The sequence below is a fragment of the Vulpes vulpes genome, chromosome 12 (genome assembly GCF_048418805.1).
Source record: "Vulpes vulpes isolate BD-2025 chromosome 12, VulVul3, whole genome shotgun sequence".
In the NCBI taxonomy this organism is placed as follows: Eukaryota; Metazoa; Chordata; class Mammalia; order Carnivora; family Canidae; genus Vulpes; species Vulpes vulpes.
Window position 1 is genome coordinate 105,963,529 of NC_132791.1, and position 25,819 is coordinate 105,989,347.

At 42.6% G+C, this 25,819-nt stretch overlaps 1 protein-coding gene and 1 non-coding gene across 5 annotated transcripts in view; one reads left to right on the top strand and one right to left on the bottom strand.

Annotated features, from left to right (window-relative positions):
* Positions 1-25,819, bottom strand: part of APLP2 (amyloid beta precursor like protein 2) — an 81,163-nt gene that overhangs the window by 40,934 nt on the left and 14,410 nt on the right. The window lies entirely within an intron of this gene.
* Positions 24,883-24,984, top strand: LOC112920393 (U6 spliceosomal RNA). The gene has a single exon (XR_003235056.1). It is a non-coding gene; the product is annotated as a U6 spliceosomal RNA (small nuclear RNA).

Genomic DNA, 25,819 nt, shown 5'->3' on the forward strand with positions numbered 1-25,819 from the left:
AACATTAAAAGCAGCTATTAAATAAACAGGATGTCGGGTACAGTAAAAGTAAGGGGGGGGGGGGGGGACATTAACCACTCAAATTCCAGACATGAATTCAGGAACTAGTGTCAATTAGTTATGTGAGCTCACCCAAGCCACAGCCGTGCAGTGAGCGAAAGCGTGCAGGCAACCACTTATCAGCACCAAAGATCATGTTGCACAAGTTACTCATTATGGTCGTTGGCTACAAGACCACAAGAGTTCCAACTGGATAAATGTTCAGTTTATGGGTCAACCACTAAGGTCAATACATCAGTGATGAGTGCATTTGATCTTTGTGCTGAGATGGTCAGCATCGCCTTCCCTAAAGAGAATCTAAAATACCAGAGGTTAAAGCAACAGGAAGAGGCAGCTAGGCAGCAGCAGCTCCTCGCATCAGTTACCACCAAGAAAAGGGAGAGTAACTGGAAGCCTTCCAGACAGCTAATATGCTGCAGTGATTCACTCTTGAGTTCAGAAAGATTAATCCTTGTGGTCATAAGAGACTCTCGAGAAGGTATCATCTGAAATATAAAAAGCCTCTGTGGACCATGTCTAGGAATCAACTAATCAAACACATCCCGACCTTACCTAGGGTATAATAGGATCGGTTTTGTTCTGTGATGTTTGTACTTCTTTCCTTTGAAAATGCTCTTATTTCATGTGCGTCCATTTTCTGAAGCACACACTGTGCCTGGATCCATTACATCAATGTATAAATCAATCTGTTTCCTAATCTAACATGTTACAAATGGGATTTCACTGCCAAGTCAGCACTTCTGATGTCCTGTGAACCTGGAATCCTCTACGAAAAGAAAATTAATGCCCCAAGCTTTGGCACTTAAGCCAGTCCTTGTGATCTATGCACATTGCAGCACTTTTAAGGCTTTGAAAACAAATTGCATCAATTGCTTCCCAGCCCAGTGCTTCCATTTTACTTAATAATTCATTCTTAATAAGAAATTCCATCTTATTAATTTGACTCAGGGAAGAGAGTTTAGCCTTACAAGGACAGAAATTCAACTTGGTAAAAAGTGCTTCGAGTAACTTGGTCGAAAACCTGACATGGCTTAAAGCAATAAATAAATCTAAGTAAATCTAAATCTGAACCTAACTTAACTGAGGGCCTTTCATCACCATCTCAAGAGGTGCCGCTCCTCGGCCCATCTCGGCCCCACCGCCCTTCACCAACGGCAGCACTCCCAGTCCAGGGCAAGACATAAGCCCAGGATCTCCTTCCTCCCTGAAACTATCGTCCCAGAATCCAAGTTGGCTCGGGGTTTGGGAAAGTGCCTGCCATGGAGGGAGCATCTTCTAAGGAGGATTGTTTTATCCCCTTACTGAGTGAATCATGTTTCCTTGGATAGGAAGGTGCTACATTACAGCCAGGCAAGCATTCCAGCTTCGGCCCGGGAGGGCAAGTTCACACAGTCCCAGTACGAATAAATACGGAACGAACACGCCTTTGGAGCATCCAGTTACACCTGTGTGGCAGTGACAGCAAGAGGCACAGCACCCGTAATCAAAGGCCTTCCATTTGCAGAGAAAAAGTCAGAAAAATGACAATGTATTAATGGATGCCAAGATCCTGTGTAGTAGATTCATTCCTGTTTGTTCAGGTCCTGCCTGGCATTTGCACGATTCGTCAACTGAAAGGACTTAGGTCTGTGTCCACAAACCTGCACCTAAGATTTACTCAATTGAGCAGTTTTTTTTAAATTATTTATTTATTCATGAGAGACACACACACACACACACACACAAAGAGAGAGAGAGAGAGAGAGAGAGAGAGGCAGAGACACAGGCAGAGGGAGAAGCAGGCCCCATGCAGGGAGCCCGACATGGGACTCAATCCCAGGTCTCCAGGATCACGCCCTAGGCCGAAGATGGCACCAAAACCCTGCGCCACCCGGGCTGCCCTCAATTGAGCAGTTTTATAAAGCCATAGATTCAAGGTGTCTCGCCAATGTAGTTACTACTACAAAAGGGAAGAAAACTGTGGACATGGTGAACATGGTGACACTGCCCTCAGCAGCAGTAACCACAAAAGGGCATCAATGAGCAAAGACTGAGGGACTCTTAGATTTCGGGAGACCAAGAAGAAATGACAAACAAATGCAACATGGGACCCAGGACAGGGTCCTGGGACAGGAAAAGGATGCCAGGGAAAAAGTGAGCGATCGTTTGAATCAGGTCTGAGTCAGTTAATAACTGTGTACTAATGTCATTTGCCTGGTTTTGACCTTTGCACCATGGTCGTGTCAGATGTGAAGATTAGGGGAAGCCCAGAAAGGGTACAGGGGAACTCTAATACTAATTTCTGCAACTTTAAAAAAAAAAATCTAAAGTTAGGTCAAAATAAAGTGCTTTGGGCTTTTTAAGTCCTGTTCATCACCCGCCTGGATTTTGATTGTGACTGCCTGTTTTCAATCTGTCAGGAAGAGAAGACACACTTCTAGGCAGGGCCACGAGTAAGCACTGAGTAGATCCAATACCTGAAAAATAAACTATTAATTCTCAACACACGAGCACGCAACCTACGGTAGTAAAACCCCATGCGTATAGATAATAAATTCTCTCCAATGGGAAGACTATTATGATTCTACCCAGAGCCTAACATATAAAAAAGTCCACTTTTGTTACTATCGAAAGGATGATGGGGGTTTGGAGCCTTTAGCCCATCTTCATCAGCGGTAAAGAAGTGAAGCTTTAATTAAAAAAACAAAACAAAACAAAAAACAAAAAAAAAAACCTCCAAGATTCAAATGTTTCAACTATTTAATAATAGCAGGATTCTTATTAAGCATTTTCTAGTTTTAGCAGCAAACTGAGAAAACCTGTCCGTAAAAATGACAGTTTGCACTACACTAATTGAAAATCCTTGGTCTTTTTTTTTTTTTTTTTTTTAATGTTTGGACTTAATTCTAGTTAGAAACTGGTGAATTAGGTTTAGGGAGAAAACTCTGAATGCAAAAAGCCATTATTCTTCCACCGACATATAACAGCTGTTAGGTATTATTTTCATAGGCAAGGATTTATACAAATAATCTCTGCTTTATTACAGGTCTAAATATTAAGGTATAAATAAGGTATCATTTCCAAGATTAAAAACCATTTAGACTGTCTCCAAGGCTTTTTATAGGAACACAGGAATTTGTTCATCTGGATTACACTGGTGGGGATCCAAGCCCTAAGGCCTAAGAGAGGCCTGTCATGTGTCCCCAAGATGAGAGCGAAGAGTCTTCTATAGCGGAAGTTATTGAAAAATACATAAAATGCTTTTATGTTTAAAAAGAAAAAAAAGTGTTTATGGATGTAAAATTCTCAAGGGAACAGGTTCTCTACTGGCTCCTGTGTTTCTTTCCAACTGCCCATAATAGGAACTCTAAGAAGCTGATTTCAGCGGGTATGGAAACATTAGTCCTCTGCTCAGGAGCAGTGCCTGACCTCAGAGGAAGTGCCAGAGGCGGTAGCCCAGAGCAAGGGCTTTAAGAGGAAGACAGACCTTGAAAGACGTCCAGCCTCATACTGACTAGCTGTGCTCCTTTGGCAGGTCACCTGACCTCTCTGGGCTTCAGCTTCTTCATCTCTCAGATGCTGACAACAGTGACTGCACAGCAGAGCACGGTCTTGAGATTTAAATGAGTTGGTGCATGTAAAGCGCTTGAAACCATGCTTGTTCTATAGAAAAGAGAGCTTCAAATGTTGGTGGCCATGTCTTTATTCATCAAACGAGGCTCCTAGCATACCTGTACCTCTCAGGCTTGTTGTGTGGATTAAATTAAGACGCTCACTAAAGCCTGATGCCTGCCACAGAGCAAGCACTCAAATGTTAACATCATTAGCGTCGGGCTGGCTCCGAAACCTTCAGTTCTGTCCGGCTACAATTACAGAAGGGCCCTAAATTATGAGTGTGCAGGGAAGAACCCATTAAGTCCCCATGGGACTAGTCATCCTCCCCAAAGCCAGGATGGCATGAAATGGGCTTAAAAGACTGCACATTCCCTCTTTACCTATTAAATCCAGACATACTCCAAGCGGGCTGCATTAATAGTCTGCATTTTCTTCTGTGGGAATTCAGCTTTACATGAACAATTTAATACCGCCCTACCATTTAAAAGAAAATCACCGGGAGTAGCTGGCTTCCTGGCCCTGGTCCAGCTTCCGGCTGGCACGGAAGCCAGGTCAAGATGAATCTGCAGTTACTACTGAGACACTGCTGTGATCAAAAGAGCACTATGTGAGTTATTTCTCTAGATTTGTACTCTTGGGGGAGGGGGGGTAGTGCCTCAACTTACTAGCTATCCAATGTCACCGAATAATTGGCTCTCTTGGTATTAGTTTTAGCCTTTGTGCAACATAAATACGGTGCTACCCAAATTTTAGGTATTATAATAAACGATGCCCACAATACGAACTTCGGACTTTGGGTCACAGTTCAACACTACAATGGACAGAACTCTACTTTCCTGCCGCTTCCGATGCGTAAGAACACGGCTTGCCAACAAAGGCAGCTAAAGGCAGCTAAAGGCAGCTTCCTCGCTGAACAGGAATCTGCAGGATTCCAAAGCCAGGCAGTAATCTTGTCATATGTGGAAGGCATGCTAACTGCAGAGGCCAGAAAGCCAGGAGGCTTGAGTATTAATATAAGATGATCTAAATGGTGTGAACTTGGACTTAACCTTTGAACTCACTGGCCAGTAGTACTTATTTATTCAAGGGGGCTAAGGAGCGTGTGCAGGGTTAGGGGGAATGTTTAAGGGATATGGTTCTTAAACCTTAAAGGAGGGAAATGATTCTAAGTAACAAACGCCCAGAAGTATTACTGATTAAATATTAATGATTAATTAATAATTAATGTTCATTCTAAAGCATTCTTACTAATTCACAGATGATAGACATAATACCAAAAAAGAACCAAACAAACAAAAGAAATAATACAAATGGTTAGGGGTAGGGGAGTGCGCTGTGGGATATTCAAGCACAAAGCTGGCAATAGTCTCAGAAGTTATAAGCATGCTTCTTACTTCTGGCTAATCAAATGCTCTTATGTTTATTTCAAATGCATTAAGTCATAATCATTAAAAATTAGGCACTCAGCATTTTTCAGTTACCTCATGTACTTAATGTAATAAATTACACCTCCTTAAAAATATTCTATTTCTATTTCACTAAAATATATACCAGACTTAGTGATTCTACCAAGGTTAAGTTGGGAAGAAGCTGTTCACATGTCAGCTTTGGCTAAAACTGCTGACTTCTGGGTATTAAAACCACAAACACGAATAGCTAATGTCAGAGATCTGAAACTGATACCCACTAAGTCTCCTTTCCTTTAATATACCCAGGAAAAGATAAGAAAACAAATCAGGGTGCCTGGGTGGCTCAGTCTGCTAAGCATCTGACTTCGGCTTGGGTCCTGGCGTCAAACGTCCCCCCTTCAAATGTCCCCCTTCCCTGTAATGGGCTGCCCACTCAGCGGGGAGTCTGCTTGTCCCTCTGCCCCTCCCCCTGCTCATGGTCTCTCTCTAATAAATTAAAATCTTTAACAAATCCATGCGACTGAAAACATTCATGTTTTAATATATAGGATGGTTTGCATTAGCATTTTAAAGTGGGGGCTCCCTACCACTCATTAGAGGGCTAATAAGGTCTATGACAAGTGTTCAATGGCCTGAGAAATGAGAAACATAAGAAGGGTGTGCTGTGCGTGTGTGTGCACCTGGATGTACAAGGACATGGGACTGCTAACTGTCTTCTCTTGAGGAAAGAGTGCTCTGAACTCTTTTTTTTTTTAATTTTTATTTATTTATGATAGTCACAGAGAGAGAGAGAGAGAGAGAGAGAGAGAGGCAGAGGGAGAAGCAGGCTCCATGCACCGGGAGCCCGACGTGGGATTCGATCCCGGGTCTCCAGGATCGCGCCCTGGGCCAAAGGCAGGCGCCAAACCGCTGCGCCACCCAGGGATCCCGAGTGCTCTGAATTCTATGATCATCTTTTTAGCTTTCATTTTAAAATGTTTTTCATAAAATGACAGCAATAGTAAATTGACTGTAAAGTGACAAACAGTAAACTGACAGTGAATAGTAAAATTGACAATCATTAAAGAATTAGTGACCTTACCTAAAAATTTCTTAATTTTTCACTTTTCCATGAAAACCAAAGGCTTTATTTCTGAGATTCTGCAATGTTGAAAGTCAAGAAAAGGCAGAAATTCTTACGTGAACAGCCCTTATCTGTTTATAACTAGAAAATAAGACAATTTGCCAAAATGACTTTTACAGAGAGAGAGGAAATTACATTTCAAATAACAAATGGCACTTTCTATGTGCTAGTCTGCTAACCATTTTACTACGTTTACTAGGTGTAAGCAATATTCAGATACCAATCATGATGTAGCAAATTATTTTAACTTCTCGTGTCCACTAAAACTGTGAAAATAACAAAAAATATGAAAGAGCTCCACCCTCCCCCAAGTTCAAAGCAAGTCAAAAAGGCATCTTTCCTATGATTTATGTAGCATCTAAATTTAAAAGTAAATACAGACGGTATTATCAGCTCACACCAGATCTGCTTGCAGACAATGATTCTTCCTGTCTGGGCCCCGTGCCCATGTGCATTATTGTAATTATCAGCAATTTTAAAAAATAAAGTAATACAGCTAGTACGAGCTGCTGGTCGCAGCTCGGTATGCTTACTGCTTGCTGCCTCAACTGTTAATTAAGCTTCCTGGGCTCAAGCCACTGGAACTATAAAATAAATGCATAAAGGAGAAAGGGAAACATTTCTGTGCAAGTTAAAAAGAATGAATAAAAAAGGATGTAAGCGTGGGTGTGAACGCACCCCACAGTGCAAGTGCAACAACACCTTGTGCTACTTGTCAGGTGGGCCTCTGGGGAGCTGTGTCCACTCTTCCCCACCTGGTCGTTCTTCCCCCAACATTGTGAATCATCGCAGGTCGGAAGGCATTAACCACTTCCCTGTTCCAAGAGATTCCGACTCTTTTGCACAACCTCTACCTCACTCCATCACCCAGCCCCGGCGCAGCACCACCCTTCCCGTCCTGTGCCTGGACCCCGGCCAGGGTCTTTCCTGCCCATGGCTCTCTGCCTCGCATGCCCTCCCCCTTGTTCCTCTCTGATCAGGCTCCTTCTTGATGGGCAGGACTCCCCTCCACCGTGCAACCTCTGCAGGCCCTTCCTGAGGACAGTCCCCAGCCCGCCAGTTCCTCGATCTTTCCCTCAAGCAATCTGGAACTACCTTGCTCGCTCAGCTCCCTCCCTGGAAGGGGAATTCCTCAACGGGAGAGGCCTCCTATGGTTTTCTAATCACTGCATCTGAATACAGTAACTAGTCACTGACAGCCACTAAGGGGCCGACTCCAAAGCCTACACTTTTGCTTTACTTCCAAGACATTTAGCTAAACTAATTAATTAGCAGAGATCAAGCAATTTAAAGATTTATTTATTTTAGAGAGAGTGCACACGAGAGTGGGGGATGGAGATAGAATATCTCAAGCAGACTCCCTGTCCAGCAGGTAGCCCGACATAGGGCTCAATCTCACAACCCTGAGATCATGACCTGAACAGAAACCAAGAGTAGGATGGACGCTTAATCAACTGAGCCATTCACATGCCCCATCACTCAGCAATTTCTAAATGATTAACACTGTACAAGATTCAATAAAGTAGATCCATAATAAATGACAAATTAAATGAAAAAAAGAAACTTATGTGGTATAACAAGTTTCCATTATTTTTCTAAGTAAGCTTCATGCCCAACGTGGGGCCTGAACTCATGACCCTGAGATCGATCGGGAGTCACATGCTCTACCGACTGAGCCAGGTGGGTGCTCCAACAAGTTCCAGTTTTTTAAAAATTTTTGCCGAGTGCATCTAAGTACACGGCCTGAAAAGCCCGTAACACAGGCTTGTACTAGGACTAGCAGTCCTCCAGCTCAACGGGCACACTCCTGACGGCAGCACTTCCAGCCTTCCTCCACTATTTACCTCCACATTGCTGAACAGCATGCTTTATTTCTGTACCCTTGTCAGTCCAGACATTATCCTCACTCCCGGGCACCTGGGTGGCTCCGTCGGTTAAGCATCAGATGCTTGATTTGAGTTCAGGTCACGATCTCAGGGTCATAGGATGGAGCCCTACATGAGCAGTACGGAGTCAGCTTGGGATTTCTCTCTCCCTCCGCCTCTGCACCCCCTCTCCTTCCTCTCTCTCTTAAAAAAAAAAAAAAAGTTTCACTCAGAAACCACCATACCCTATGTTCATGCACTCACTTCCCCCGGTCCTGTTGGTCAAATCAATACTCCTATTTACATTATTATACCATAAAAGTGTACTCTGATTACACTTCCTTTCTCCGCAGTCTCTCCTCCCCCTCCCCCCCCAGAGCTCCCAACTGTACCTTTTCTTTTACCTGATGGTTTCACGTGCACTGATCACTCAAGCTCTGAGATTGTCAAAAAAGGTCTACAAGGCTCCCTCAGTGTGGTCTGATGCAAGAGGTGATCCAAGTTTCGATTCCTTTTTTCTTCAAGACAGGCCTCCCTCAAGCCTGTCATTTTCCTACTTCATCTACACTGATGGTCTCTTGACTGCACACAGCTGCCACTCCTCAGGCTTTGATCACAAATTCCTTCCACCTTCCTCCTCTTCCCTGACTCAGTACTTTTCTCTGTGTTGACTTACTGCCTATTTTCATGGCTCACACCTTCTGACAGCTTCCCGAGAGAGGGTGTGAGAATTCTAAGTTTCAGACACGACGGGTCTGAAAAGAAGTTTTTATTTTACGCACATGCTTTATTGCTCATTTGGACGAGAACTAAATTGTAAGCTCGACCCAGTTTTCCCTCGGAATTTAAGGCATGGAGCTACGGTCTTCCAGCTTCCAGCACCACTGCTGGCATATCTTAAGGAAATCTGATTCCTAATCTTCTGTGCAGGTCTATTCTTTCTATATGAAAGTAAATTCTAAGATTCTTCCCCTCCTCAGGTGATGTTTCACAGTCCGGGCCTTGATGTGAGGTTCTGGCCCTGACCTGAGCCCTGGGTGGGCCGAGTCAACCTGGACACACTCAGTCCCATGTCTCCTCCGTTCTCTTTCTGAAATTCTTATTACTTGCTTCTTGGACCTTTTAGATTAATCCCCTGGTTTTCTTAGGTTTCCTTTCTAGTTTCTTATTCTCCCTGGAAGATTGCTACTGTATTTTTTAAACTCCTGGTATGTTTCTCAACTTCAAGAAACTCTTCCTTGTTTACTGCCTTATTTTACTGTGAACTATTATGTCACAGATGTAATGCCCTTCCCTCTTTGAAGTAAATATCAAGAACTTATCTAATCTAAAGGTATTTGTTCCCTGCATTGTCTTCAAGCTGCTTTTTCCCCCTTATCTGTTTTTGCTCTTGATCATGTTCATGGCATTCCTGAAATCTTTGGTGCTCCCAAGCCATCTGATTCAATATTTAAGAAGGGGGCACTAAAAAGCTGGTTAGAGGGGCGCCTGGGTGGCTCAATCGGTTAAGCATCTGCCTGCAGCTCAGGTCATGATCCCAGGGTCCTGGGATTGAGCCCCACGTCGGGCTCCCTGCTTGGTGGGGAGTTTGCTTCTCCTCTCTCCTTCCCCTTCTCCCTCGTGTTTTCTCACTCTGCTCTAATAAATAAATAAAATATTTTTTTAAATTTTTTTTAAGATTTTATTTATTCATGAGAGAGAGAAAGAGAGAGAGAGAGAGAGGTGCAGATACACAGGCAGAGGGCGAAGCAGGGTCCATTCAGGGAGCCCAACGTGGGACTCGATCCCGGGTCTCCAGGACACGCCCTGGGCTGAAGGCAGCGCTAAACCACTGAGCCACCCAGGCTGCCCTAAAATCATTTTTTTCTTTTTTTAAAGCTGGTTGGAAGGGTTTTTTTTTTAAGATTTTATTTATTTGAGAGAGAGCGCGAAAGAGAGTACAAGGGAGGAAGGGCAGAGAGAGAAGCAGACTCCCCACCAAACACAGAACCCAACTCGGGGCTCGATCCCAGGACCATGACTGGAGCCGAAGGCAGACCCTTAACTGACTGAGCCACCCAGGTGCCCCTGCTTGGAAGTTCTCTGTACGTGGATACAACCAGTCAATGATGACCTATGCAGAGAGGAAGGCAACAAGCCCCCTGCCCGGGGCCCCCCAGACTGGCTGTCAGGGGGCTGGTGGCCAGCTTTCAACCCCTCATCTTCTTGCTGGGCCTGTTGTCCCCAGGTAAACCAGGAAAAGTGTTTTCTCAGGCTGTACAGTGGGAGGAGCACATTCCTGGACTGATTCCTCATATTCAGGCTCACCCTCCTTCGTTGCAGGCCTCACCCATTCAGAAACCCTGATTCCCCTTCCTCAGTCAAGTCCTGCCCTGCAAATCAGTTTGCTTTTCATTGGCTTCTCCCCCTGCATTTGTTTCAGTTCCTTCTGATCGGCTAATAACTCTGCTACTCGGGGTCTATCTGCTTTCTATCTTCAAAATTCTGTAGACATCTCTCTTTCTCTCTGTTCTTTGCCCTTGTTGCTTATTCGTATATTACATATATCAAAAGTCAAGCTGCATTCTCCCTCTTATCATGACAGAGGACTACAATCATCCACCTGCATCTTTTAAGGTGCAGCAATTCAAAAGCCGCTAAATATGAATATATTGGAAAGCTAGAGATAGTAAAGTATGAACAAAACCATAAGCTTTTTTTTAATAATTTTTTTTTATTTACTTATGATAGTCACACACAGAGAGAGAGAGAGAGGCAGAGACACAGGCAGAGGGAAAAGCAGGCTCCATGCACCAGAAGCCCGACATGGGACTCGATCCCAGGTCTCCAGGATCGCGCCCTGGGCCAAAGGCAGGCGCCAAACCGCTGCGCCACCCAGGGATCCCCCAAAACCATAAGCTTTTATTTTTGATTATGTAAACATAATGCCCATTAAGAAAATAAGTCTGATCCTTTACTCAGAAATGATTTCATTGGATCACTTTACAATTAGGTTACAATCAACATACTATGGGTTGAATGGCATCCCTGCCAAAACACATTTGAAGTCCTAACCCCCATTGGGCACCTGGGTGGCTCAGTCGGTTAAGCGTCTGCCTTCAGCTCTGGTCATGATCTCAGGGCCCTGGGATCGAGCCCCAAGCCTGAGTTAGGCTCCCAGTTCAGCAGGGACTCTGCTTCTCCCTCTGCCTCTGCCCTCAACTGGTACACACTCTCTCTCAAGTAAAAAAATAAAATTGTTAAAAAAAAAAAAAGAAGAAGAAGTCCTAACCCCACTATCTCCAAATATGATGTTCTTTGGAAATCAGGTCATTGCAGATGTAATTAAGATGCTCCACTAGTGGAGGCGGGTGGACCCCTAATCCAATACACCTGATGCCCTTTTAAGACGGGAAATGTACACACACACACACAGGCCATATAGACTAGAGCTGTGCTGCCGAAAGCCAAGGAACTGCCAGAAGTTAGGAGAGAGGCCTGGAACAGACCCTTCCAATAGCACTTTCACAGGGAGCACCATCCCAACCTCCCGACAACTTGGTCTTAGACTTCTAGCCTCCTGAACAGTGAAACAATACATTTCTCTAGTCTGTGGTACTTTGTCACAGCAGCCCTAGCAAATGAATACACTGGGTAAACAAGTGAGACTCAAGATCCATATTTGGGGAGCCAATAGAGTCTTCAAGACAGGATCCAAGCATAGAGAAACCCAGAAATACAGCGTAAGACATGCATTATGAATGAGAGGTGAGGAAGTGGAAAGTGAGTGCCGTGTAATCTGAGAAGAGCTACAGCAGAGACAGGCACAGGGCAGAGAAGAGGAACTGGGGGTGAGGGGATGGGAGGGCCCAGTCCTCAGAACCTCTCCCAAAAGACTGAGCTCTGGCTCTCCTCCAGCTCCAGTAGGACTTGCTAGGCGTATTTTAGAAGGCGGATCTGGGAAGATTAGGTAGAGACAAGGAGGTCAGTTAGGGAGCCACTGTGTTCACCCAGGAGAAAGACTGATGAACTAACACTGGAGCCACATGAGCAGGAAGGGACAGCCCAGAGAAATGTTGGAGGATTTGGACAAGAGATATGAAGAAGTGTCAAAATGATTCCAATTTTCTAATTCTGGCAACAAAGGAGCAATGGAGCTCCTCACCAAAGGAACTGAAGAGGGCTGGAAGGAGGGGATCGGAGATGGACAGACCTGGTTTGGATGCACTGTATTCAAAATACTCCTAAGGTCACCTGAGTGGCAAGAGTGGAGATGTTTACCAGACAAAAATGCAGGTTAGGACCTCCAGAGGGTAATGTGGGGGGTGGAATCATGAATTTGTAATTTAATAAGGTGGAAAGAATTTTAAGCCCAGAGAACAGGAGGGATCATCTGGGGAGACTGCATATTAAAAGGAGAAGGACGGCACCGTAAGAAATACCAACGTTTGATGCACAGAAGGAGAGTCAGTGACTGGCTGCAAGAAGCAAGAAAGGGTGTCAAAGCCTCCCATCGAGAGAGATGAAGCAGCAGATTCGAATGTTCGCGTGAGATCTCAGTGGTCATGAGATCACCCGTCGCTTCAATGCAGTGGCAGTGCTAGACACAAGTCCACATGAACCCAAGTGACAAAGGAGAGGTGAGGAACTAGCCTATGGGTACAGACTAGGGATGGCCAGGTTGGGCGTGCCCGGCCACCCCTACTAGAGACCACAACTTGTGTGGAACTCCTACTGCACGCTGCCAGACCTGGGGACAGGACAGTGCTTACAATACTGGAAGCGGGACGGGCAGTCACCAGGGCAATCTGCCGTGCCACAGAGAAGTGCAGCTCTTGGTCACCTCATGGTGAAGCACTTATGAGAGACGTCAAATTGAAAAATAAGCCAAGGGGCGCCTGGGTGGCTCAGGTGGTTAAGTGTCTGACTATCGATTTCAACTCTGGTCATGATCTCAGGGTCCTGGGATCAAGCCCCACGTCGGGCTCCCTGCTCAGCAGGGAGTCTGCTTCTCCCTCTCCCTTTGCCCGGCCCCCCGTTCATGCACGTGTTCTTATAAATAAAATCTTTAAAAATTACAAAGAAAAGAGGAAGACACACTAGAGATCAATCTCTGTCCTTCCTGCAAACAGAGGGAAAAGCCCATAAGAGGACCCAGAGAGAAGCCAGCCACCTACCAGACAAGGAGGGGACTCACCAGAAACCAACCCCGCTGGCACCTCGATCTTAGCCTTACAGCCTCTAGAAAAGTGAGAGATTAGATTTCTTTGTTTAAAGCACTCGGTCTGAGGTATTTGTTATGGGAGCCCCAGCAAACCTAATACAATCACACTGCATATGAATTTAATGTTCAAAGGCAAGGAACGTTTGGCCTTAGCTACATAGGTACAAAAAGTTTTATGTAAAAAAAAACACAAAATGATTTTACGTTACAAAATAATAATTAACTCATTCGTAACACAAATATACAGAACAGTTTAATTAAAAAGCATAGTGTGATGTGAACCGGCTACAAAAGCTACCAGAAAAATCTGAAGAATGCTTGTTGATATTTATTAAATTGAGGCTTGTTTTTCAGTTTTTGCAACACCCCTGTGAATTGATATTAATAGTACTGAGTGGATACAAGAGTTAGTGGATTTACTTAAATGATAGTTCTGAACTGAGATACTTGTTTCAAGGTAAAATTGATTCTAAGGGCGCCTGGGTGGTTCAGTCAGTTAAGTGTCCAACTCTTGATTTCAGCCCAGGTCATTATCTCAGGGTCATGGGTTTGACCCCAAGTTGGGCTCCATGCTCAGCACAGAGTCTGCTTCTCCCCCTCCCTCTGCTCCTCCCCTCACCCCTGCTCAGGTTCTCTCTCAAATTTTTAAAAATAAAGAACATGAACCAGCTTTGTCAACATGGACACAAACATCAAAGGAACATGACTTTTTAAAAACCACTCAGTTACTAGAAAATGTTGAATCCTGTTTGGAATAACTTGAGAATGTTAATCTACTTTGCCAACTATATATTTCACAAAATCTAAATAAAGATCAAGTATTTCTAATAAAGATTAACATCCAAGTTGAGATCAATGTATAATATATGCAGAACTTCAAAGACTTAGTATGTAAAATTTTTAAATGCAAAATATCTCAATTTTATTACATGTTGATTTTATTTATTTTTTTTAAAGATTTATTTGTTTATGAGAGAGAGAGAGAGAGAGAGAGAGAGAGAGACAGAGACAGAGACACAAGAGGACAGAGAAGCAGTCCCCATGCCGGAAGCCTGATGTGGGACTCGATCCCGTGACTCCAGGATCGTGCCCTGGGCCAAAGGCAGGTGCTAAACCGCTCAGCCACCCAGGGATCCCTACATGTTGATTTTATAACACAATTATACATATTGAAATGATTATATCTCTGATATACTACTGACTTGAATAAAATAGAATGGTCAAGCTAATTTTACCTATTTTTGTTTTTTTTTTTTAAGTAGGCTTCACATTCAACATGGGGCTTGAACTCACAACCCCGAGGTTCAGAGTTGCATACTCTATAGACTAAGCCAGGCTGGCACCACATTTTTTTTGTTTTTGTTTTTAAAAAAAATGTCAACTACAAAAATTGCAATTACATATACATGTGGCTTGCGTTGATTTCTGTAGGACAGTTCTGTGTTCAATGTTAACACTGTGCTAGAAGCATGATTTGGATGACTTTTTTCATTCACCTTGACATTCTGTAGAAATGCATTTTCTGGGGCACCTGGGTGGCTCAGTGGTTGAGCATCTGCCTCTGGCTCAGGTCGGTCCCAGGATCAAAGGATCAAGTCCCACACTGGGTTCCCTGTGAGGAGCCTGCTTCTCCTTCTGCCTATGTCTCTGCCTCTGTCTCTCATGGATAAATAAAATCTTTTTTTTTAAAAAAAAAATGCATTTCCCTTTCTTTCATCATCTATGGCTAGCAAGTTTCTGGCGATCAGACGAGTGAGGTAGGTACTCAGAGGGTTCCTTGAGAATCTTCAAATTGCTAAGAATTAAAGGGCATTAAGAAAGCTTCCCTGATGAGGTGAGGCTAGTTCAAAAAGAGACAAGTGGTTACAAGTAAAGAATAGGAATCAGGAAAAAGGACTAGAGACATTTCTTCTTTTTGTAAGATTTATTTATTTATTTTTTTTATTTCAGAGAGAGAGTGCGTGCACATAGGCATCCAAGAGCAGGAAGAGGAGCAGAGGGAGAGGGAGACAGAATCTCAAGCAGACTCCCTGCCAAACTTGGAGCCCTATGCAGAACTCAATCCCAACCCTGAGATCATGACCAGAGCCAAAGAAAAGTCAGATGCTTAACCAACTGAGCCACTCAGGTGCCCCTGAGACAATTCTTCTCATAAGAGATTCATTATTGGGGGGGAGGGGTTCAGTAGTGGTTTTTAAGTGGATTAAATGCCAAGAGCCAAAGTTCTTATTTTATCCAATTGCTGGAGAGGGAGGTAGATACTCTCCTCCATCCCTCAGACTTCTCAGATCCACAAATAAGAGAGGAATCCTCACTCACACATAAACAAATCCCTCTTCTTCCAGGCGTCTGACAACCACAGAACAAAATCCAAGGGTCATCCAAAAACAATAAAAATAACCAGAACAGAAATAGCATATATATGATGTTCACATCACACAGGAATTGCTGATTCAATTATTTTTAAGTCAGTAAACATTTTAAGGACCTTACAAGAGTAGGCTCTAAAGACAACAAAATGAATGAGTTACATGTCCTCACATGCACGGAGGCTTGGCTTGGTAGGGGAGACAATTCTATAAACAAAACAAGCCTGATAAAGAAGGAAAGCTTCTTCAACTCTGTTATATAGGAGGGTCCCCAACTTCTGACTGCCTCCTAAAAGACAGTTAAAAGTTAAGCATCCCCCCCCCAAAAAAAGTTAAGCCCAAATAAAAGGTACAGTGATGGTGGTACCCCTGGTATCTACAAGTGTCATATTATAAATTGGGAGTCTATTCCTGAACAAATTTGAAGAGCAGACACAAATGTTGTTATAAACTTAAGTATTTCGATCATAGAGAAGTTCTTTTGGAGTGTTTCCCTTCATGGGCTAGAGTGGCTGAGGCTTCTTAAAAATCTTTAAATCTAATCAAGTATAGAGAGATGACATCTTGTCCTGGAAAACTTCCCCGGAACAAGTGTGAATACCCTTTATGGCTCGAAGAACCTTATTATTACCTTCAAGGTTACACACCTGGATGATTCCCCATCACCAAATCATTATCATGAATGCATCGATCATGTCAAGGAAGCAGTCCAGCATTTTTCCAAAGACACATTACTCCTCAATTCAGCTAACTTTTCTGGAAAACCCTGTGCTATTTCCATACCAGTGCTTGTAGCCTTCTCCTGAATGCTGATTTTCTTAAAAATCCACTTAATCATGTTTGTTCCTGGAGCAATCAAATCAACCTTCCCTTGGACTAGAAACCCCCTTCCATTGATGATTTACAGACATGGCCCAGACCAAATTTAATCACTTACTCTTCATAATAACATGCCATTTTAATTTGAATTCAAACACATCATAAAAGCAAATCAATAAAAGGCAGACGACAGCTTGGCAACCATCAGCAAATTCCAAACAATTGTATCTTGGATGAAAAACTGACAACCACCTTGCTAAACTGATCTTATGTATTCCTAAATAAAAAATCCCGAATAGTAAAAAGCCCTTATTCTTTAATATAGCACTACAATCCACAACCATATATGTGTGTGGGTGTTGTATATACAGACACAAACGATATGTTGTATGTATACAACAAATTCAACAAAATCTTAAAAATTTGCCCAGTGAAAGTTGAATATGGTTTGAGAGCATCAACAACCACACCAGTTTATGAAACATTAGCTCTACTACAAGTATTTATATGTCCTTAGTAGATAAGCCTCTAAATGGTGTCAACACAAACACTGCAAGAGAACTATTTCTACCAACACAGTACCCTTTCCGCAACCCCCCTCCACAGTCTCCTCAGCAGTGCCTACACAAAGGCAATTTTCAGCACATATGAGAACTTGTGTAGCACACACACGGTCTACAAAAATCTCTGTTTTTTTCTAAGCAGTCTTATAGGGCACCTGGGTGGCTCAGTGGTTGAGCATCTGCTCAGGTCGTGATCCTGGAGACCCGGGATCAAGTCCCACATCACTGGGTTCCCTGCAGGGAGCCTGCTTCTCTCTCTGCCTGTGTGTCTCTCATGAATAAAGGAATAAAATACTGAAAATAAAAAATAAACAGTCTTACAAAGTCATCAGAACTAGTTCACCTTTAACCCTTCAAAGACTGGCAAGTCAAGCAGCTATTTATGTATAGTACTATGTGGTAAGTTAGTACCTCAGCCAAATTTGAGCAATCCAGGTTGGCTTGTATTAGAATAACTCTCCTTTCACTCTCCTTGTCTCTTGGGAACAGCTATTAAGTAGCCGAAAGAATTTTTGAAAGAATTTTTGCATCTTATCTCTAATACTTAATGCCAGGATGGAAGCAAGTGTTCATATTAGGATAAAGCCACTTCTTTGGCCCTATGAAAAAACTGGTTTCAAACATTTCCATAAGTATGTAAGACTAATAGCTGCCTACATTAACATCACAGAAGCCCTATGTTAATCCCAATAATATTTAACATAATAGTTTACTTGGCCAACAATGAACTCTACCTATGGTGGTATAAAATAACGTAAACTTATCTGTATTTGTAGGGGACACTCCAGACCCGTCTCTTTGCTTTCTTCCAAATATCTGTTCCCATTAAACCCACAGATATACCAAATACTGGATATGGCACTGAGGTGATATCCCAAAGAAATCCATCTTCACAAATTACCAAGTAAAAAGATGCTAAAAATACTATACCTATAATACTATCTTCTTAATAATATGTATTGAAGGGGCACCTGGGTGGCCCAGTTGGTTGATCATCTGACTCAGTTTCGGCTCAGGTCAGGTCAGGATCTTGGGGTCATGAGATCGAACCCTGCACTGGGCTGAGCTCAGCATGCAATCTGCTTGGGATTCTTTCCCTTTCCCTCCACCCCTCCACCTGCTTGCTTGCTCATTTTCTCTCTCTCGCTCAAATAAATAAACAAAATATTTAATGAAAATAAAAATAATAATGTGTACTGAAGTAACCATCATTACCTCAAATGGGACTTGAAGTTTATGTTCTGTTCTATTTCCTATAGCTTCTCGCAGACAGACATAAATGCTGCTCTCATAATATCAGATTACCGTGGGGATATTTTAATGAAATCCATTCATCCACTAATCTACAATATGCCTCCACTTTCATTGTTCTGTAACAAGTTCAACTTCTTTATTCACTACATATACACATAAAACCACATGTAATGGCTCAATTTGGCCGGAGCTTATCAGGTTTTGCATCTAATCTTCTAAAATCAATACTTAAAGCATTTTAATCTGATTTTAATCGCTGATTACTATTTCCATTGTTTAAAAACAACACTAACCAATCTGCAGTCTCAATGACTTGTATCAATTCACAAGATTAATCTTTCATAATGGTAGCTCAGCAGGATATTTTATTAACGTCGATTCTGAGGAATCTAATGAGGCCTCATTTTCCTTAAGAGTTGCTAGAGGGGGTGCCTGGCTTGCCCAGTACGTATAGCATGTGACCTTTGATCTCTGGGTCTCACTTTGATCCCCACGTTGTGTAGAGACATTTAAAATAAATAAATAAAAAAGAGCTGCTACAAGGAAAGACGTCTACAGAGCAGTAAGCAGCAATCATCTTCAAAAGGGAGTGGGGGCAGGGCAGAGGTCAGATAATCCAAGAAGATTATGAAAGGTGGTTCTCAGGTCACTTGAAATCTGCCATAATAAACATTTATTCCAAGAGACAATTTCAATCCATCTTTCTCTTTCTCCTCTTTTCAACAGGGTTGGAAACTCTCTGCCTACGGATAAGAGAAAGGTGATCGCAGCAGAAAGGAGTCTAAGGCAAAAACGCACCCACATTCAACCTCCCCCAGGAAAAGTGGAGACTCCTTCCATCTAAAGGGGACCGGTGCTACCAGAGCATGGCTGTCAGGTCTTCAATTTTTTTAAACCTGGAAACAAATTTTAATATAAAAATCCTTATTATTTGGAAATGGTGATTTTTTTTTTTTTTAAGATTTTATTTCTAAATGACCACTACACCCAATGTGGGGCTCAAACTCATGACCCTGAGATCAAGAGTCATATGCTCCATCAACTGAGCCAGTCAGGTGCTCTGGAAACGGTGATGTTCAATTTGAATTTAAAATACAATAAAGCCCAACGTGGTGGGAGCCAAATAAAACAGAAGCCCAGGGCACCTTCTATCTGCAGGATACAGGCTTTCCATCGCCACTTGGCAGTTATGTACTGGGAATCACAGTTAGTAGAGATGGTGGTTAATTTCAGAAGCTAATGGTCATCAAACACCTAACACCCAGGGGCACCTGGGTGGCTCAGTTCGCTAGGTGTCTGCCCTTGGCTCAGGTCATGACCCCAGGATCCTGGAATCGAGCCCCGCATCGGGCTCCCTGCTCAACGGGGAATCTGCTTCTCTCTCTCTCCTTCCTGGTTGTGCTCTCTCTCGTTATCTCTGTTGCTATCTCTGTCTCTCTCAAATAAATAAAGTCTTAAAAAAAAAAAAAACACACACACAACCTAACACCTGGAAGTTATAGTATAAACTAAAAACTAATCACAGTATATCAATTATAAACAATTTGATTACAAAAATTTATGTGAAAGACCTAAAGATTTAATACTGAGATGACAATACTGCTCAAAGCAGTCTAATTCAGTGCAATCACCATCAAAATCCCAAGTGTTTTCTATAGAAATTTTTTTGGAAATCTTAAAATTCATATGGAATCTCACAGTCTTGAAAAAAAAGATCAAAGTTGGAAGACTTATGCTTCCTGACTTCAAAACTTACCACAGAGCTACCCATAGTAATGAAAACAGTGTAGTACTAGCATAAAGATACACACACACAATGGAGAGCTCAGAAATAAACACCTGCATATATAACCAAATGATTTTTGACAGGGGTGCCAAGAGCATTCAACAGGGAAAAGACAGGCTTTTCAAAAAATATTGCTGGGAACACTGGTCACCTGCAAAAGAATGAAGTTAGACCCTTACTGTAAACCATAAACAAAATTTAACTAAAAATGGATCAAAAGCCTAAACACAACAGCTAAAAAGATAAAACTCTGGGAGCAGAGCCTGACATGGGGCTCGATCCCAGAACCCTGAGATCATGACCTGAGCCAAAGTCAGGCGTTTAACTAACTGAGCTACCCAGGCACCCCAAAATGTAAAAGTCTTAAAAGAAAACACAATGGCAAAACAAAAAAACACAAAGGCAAATCTTCACATTTTATTTGACAATGATTCCTTAGATAATGACACCAAAAGCACAGACACAAAATAGCTGAATTGGACTTTATCAAAATTAAAAGCTTCTGTACAAAGGGCACTATCAGGAGAGGGAAGACAACCTAAAGAATGGGAGAAAATATTTGCAAGGGATATTTGATAAGGGATGAATATTCAGAACATATAAAGAACTCCTACAACTCAACAACAAAGACCCAGTTCAAAAACGGGCAAAAGACTTGAATAGACATCTCTCCAAAGATACACAAACTGCCAACATGAAAAGATGCTCCGCGTCACTAATCATTAGGGAAATGAAACCCACAATGAGATATGATTTCACACCTGTTAGGATGGCTATTACCCAAAAAAACAGAAATAACTGTTGGCAAGAATGTGGAGAAATTAGAAAGCTCACACACTGATGGTGGAAATGTAAAATTGTGCAGCCACTATGGAGAACAATTTGGCAGTTCCCAAAAAGTTCCACAGAGAATTTCCATATGATCCAGGAATTACACTTTTCAGTACATACCCAAAAGAACTGAAAGAGGAACTCAGATACAAATAAAGCAATGTTTGCCACAGTATTCACAATAAGCAAGAAGTGGAAACATCCCAAATGTCCAAAGGATGAATGAATAAACAGAATGTGGCATATATACACACAATGGAATATTATTCAGCTTTAAAAAAAGAATGCCATTCTGATACATTTTCTTTGAAAACAGTATAATGTTTTATAAGAACATTTATAAGAATAGGCAAATTAATAAGAAAGGAAAACAAAATTTTTTTTAAATCGTTAAGAGAGGTTTCCAGGGGCTTGGGGTGGGGGAAGAGACAGGGGCTTAATGGGTAATGGGTACAGAGTTTCTGTTTGATGAAAAGTTCTGGAAATGGATAGTGCTGATGGTTGCAGGGCACTGTCAATGGAATTAATGCCACTAAACTATACACTTAAAATTGACCATTTTAACCATTCAATGTTATGCATATTTTATAAAAAAAATTATGGGGCACCTGGGTGGCTCAGTTGGTTAAGCCTCTGATTTCGGATCAGGTCACGATCTCAAAGTCGTGAGACTGAGCCCTGCATTGGGCTCCATGCGGAGCATGACACCTGCTTAAGATACTCCCTCTCCCTCTGCCCCTCCCCCCCACACACACATGCAGGTGCAATGGCTCTCTAAAAAGAAAGGGAGGTGGAGAGAAGAAAAGGAAGAAAGGAGGAAGGAAGGAAGAAGGAAGGAAAAGTTTCAGTTGTATAATTCAGAAAAATATTTCATCTTAGGCTGGCATATATAAAATATTTGGAGATAAACCCTAGAAATAAGTTTTTAAAAAAAAATAAACTGGGGGATCCCTGGGTGGCGCAGCGGTTTGGCGCCTGCCTTTGGCCCAGGGCGCGATCCTGGAGACCCGGGATCGAGTCCCGCGTCGGGCTCCCTGCATGGGGCCTGCTTCTCCCTCTGCCTGTGTCTCTGCCTCTCTCTCTCTCTCTCTCTCTCTGTGACTATCATGAATAAATAAATAAAATCTTTTTTAAAAATAAATAAATAAACTGGGTTAAAATCATCTATTTTAAAAGACTGGAGGGATGCCTGGGTGGCTCAGTGGTTGAGCATCTGCCTCCAGCTCAGGGTGTGATCCCGGGGTCCTGGGATGGAGTCCCACATCGGGCTCCCGCACAGGGAGTCTGCTTCTCCCTCTGCTTGTGTCTCTGCCTCTCTCTCTCATGAATAAATAAAATCCTTAAAAAAATAAAAGACTGGAGAAGTGTTGACTATCACTTTTCCAACAACATTAAAGGTTTCTTTCATTTATCATCTTAGTAACTCATGCGCTGCTTGCAGCTAGAGTGTTATTTCTGCTGTCACAGTGCCCTGCATACAGCAATTTAATAAATATGGGCTAATAATGATGACTATGAAGAATTTCAAATGAACCAATTACCATGGTTTTAAAGTCTTCAACTTTAAAACAAGTTATATGCAAAGGTTCTTTTAAATGTCAATTTGAGATACAGCTAAAATGATAAAACAAAAAAGAGGCACTATCCATCATATACGGTTTACATTAGAGAAAAAACAGAAATATGAATATCCAATTACAGAGGAATGAATTAAATAAATTACAGCATGGGAAGATCCTTGCTTTTATATATAATATATTCTTTAAAAAATGAGCAAGTTCAAAGATATGCATGTTATTTGGGGATTTTGCTACAAGAAAGGTAATGATTTCTACAAATCTCAATTACTCCCAGTGTTTCAGGACAAAAAAAATATCCTTGAAAACTTAATTCCAGCATCTGAACACACTCCTTCCTGGGGCGACTGGCTGGCTCAGTCAGAAGAGCATGCAACGCTTGATCTCAGGGTCATGAGTTCAAGCCCCAGGTTGGGCCTGGAGGCTACTTAAACAGGGGCCCCTGGGTGGCTCAGGCAGTTAAGCATCAGACTCTTGATTTCAGGTCAGGTCATGATCTCAGGGTTTTGAGACTGACCTCTGCATAGGCATCAGGCTCAGGTCATGATCCCACAGTCCTGGGATGGAGGTCCACCTCAAGCCCCACTGGGCCTCCCTGCTCAGGGGGAGTGGTGCTTCTCCCTCTACACTCCCCCCACCCCCACATGGTTGCTCACTCTCTCACTCAAAATCTTTTCAAAGAACAGTGATAATAAAATACATAATAACATTCCCTCACTTTCCTACATCATGGAGCCCACTGAGTGGTCCCCTAACTTCAAAGACTCCAGAAAGCACCACATAAGAACCAACACTTAAGCCACGTACTTTTTATCAATAAGCACTTTGCTTCCCATTTTCTCACTTATTCTTATAATATAAGAGCAAAATGCAATCATATATTCAAATTGTAATTCCAATACTGCAAATACCCAACCACTGATGGTCAACAGCATTCTTCTGCAGTAACTGGAAACGTCTGCATCATTTTAAGTTCTCCATATTCAGGGTACGGAAGCGACTTAGGGTGTATAAACATTGTACGTTTAAAAATGCAGGGAGGGCCACTGCTGGATCACTCCTCTCTAAGCTTCATCCACACTATGGCTGGGCCCCTGCGCACCCTGCCAGCCACCCTGGCCCTGGCCCTGCCCCTAGCCCTGGCATGAACAGGAGCCGGTCTCCAATGGTGGGCACCCCGTGGGCAGCTGACCATGTCAATGAGGAGGATGCGCGGCAGGTGTCAAACTTTGCCCTAACCAAGTTCAACAAGGTGAGCAAGGGCACTGCAGGTGGTGCTCAGGGGGTGGGCCTCCACGAGCAAGTTGTGGCTGGGATGAACTACTTCTTGGGCGAGACTGGCAGAACCAGATGTACCAAGTCCCAGCCCAACCTGGACAGCTGTCCCTTTCATGACCAGCCACACCTAATGAAGAAAACGCTCTGCTCTTACCACATATACACTGTCCCCTGTTTGGGGAAGACCTCCACGGAGAAGTCCAGTGGCCAGAATGCAGAGGACCCTGTGACAGGCTGGTCTACTCTGGCACCCCTCTCCTAAGCCTTCCTAAGCCTTGGAAGGGCAGTCCTGCAGACTTCCTAAAGCCTTGGAAGGGCAGTCCTGCCCAGGTGGCTGTCCCCTCAGAGAGCTGACCCCAGGATGCAAGTAGAGAAGGGTTCTGGGGCATTTTTCCAAATGCACCAACAAGTAGTATGTGTGTTCTGCTCCATCTTAATCACGTTACTTTTTAGTAACATTGGCTAAAAAGAATAATACTAAATTTTTTTTTAAATGCAGGGAGTTAAAAAACCCCAAACCACAAAGAGTGATTCAACCAAAAGTAGTGTATAATATTTAAGACCCTGGAAAGTTATTCAATATGTCAAATGGGAGGGAAACGGGTAATATCCATTGTTTTTAAGTAAGCTGTATAAAAAGAGTGGGAAAATAAATTATTTTTCCAAATGGTAAATACTTTAATTCTTTAATCAGTTAATTTTTTGGTTTTGTTTTGCTTTACCCATAACAGTCTAATTTTTTCTCAGTGATTTTGTATTTCTTCTTTAACACATGATACATTCTAAAGCTTGCCTTTAATTATCATTTGTAAGGAGTCAATTTAGAATCTCAAGTCACTTTTTAAAAATACTTGTTTTAAATCATCTCTACACCCAATTGGACCTTGAACTCACAACCCCAAGATCAAGAGTCACATGTTCTTTCAACTGAGCCAGCCAGGTGCCCCAGAATCTCAGTCATTTTTTATAAAAGATTTTAAGAAGTGGCAAATAGGTCCCTGAGATAGATCATACACATCTGAGTCATAAAAGACAATTACTGATAGTGGTTCGATAGCTGAGAAACTGAGGGCCTTCGAAGAGTTTTTCCTTGGCTTTCTGATTAGTAAGAACCACTTACTGCAATGTTTTACCTCCATGTTGATTGTCGGGAGCTTGCTTCAGAGCACATATACTAAAGTTGGGATGATATAGAGAAGATTAGCATGGCCTCTACACAAGGATGACAAATTCACGAAGCATTCCATTTTTTTTTTTTTTAAGATTTTATTTATTTGACAGCAAGAAAGAGAGAGCAAGCAAGACAGCATGCACAAGCAGGGGGAACAGCAGGGGAAGAGGGTGAACCAGGCTCTCGGCTGAGTAAGGAGCCTGATGCGGGGCTCGATCCCAGGACTGTGAGGTCATGACTTGAGCCAAAGGCAGACATCCAACCCACTGAGCCACCCAGGCACCCCAAGCATGCCACATTTTTACTAAAACTAATATTATATAGTATGATAATTGGAGTAACAGCCAAACCTCAAAAAAAAAAACTTTTTTTGATGTTTTTAAAATTTTAATTGTAAAACTGAAACCACAGGGGCATCTGGGCAGCTCAGTCAGGCATCTGCCTTTGGCTCGGGTCATGATCCCAAGGTCCTAGGATAGAGCCCCAAATTGGGGTCTCTGCTCAGTGGGGGAGTCGACGCTGCCTCTCTCCCCCTGGCTTGTGCAATCTCTCTCTCAAATACAGAAGTAAAATCTTTAAATAAAAGTTTAAAAAAAAACCTGAAACTGGGATCCCTGGGTGGCGCAGCGGTTTGGCGCCTGCCTTTGGCCCAGGGCGCGATCCTGGAGACCCGGGATCAAATCCCACATCGGGCTCCCGGTGCATGGAGCCTGCTTCTCCCTCTGCCTGTGTCTCTGCCTCTCTCTCTCTCTCTCTCTCTCTCTGTGACTATCATAAATAAATAAAAAAAATAAAATAAAAAATAAAATAAAAAAACCTGAAACTATATTAACTATAAATAAGAACTCAACGGATGGACTTCAAGGCAGATCAAATATAGCTGAAATAATTATTAGTAAACAGAAAGATGGGCCGGA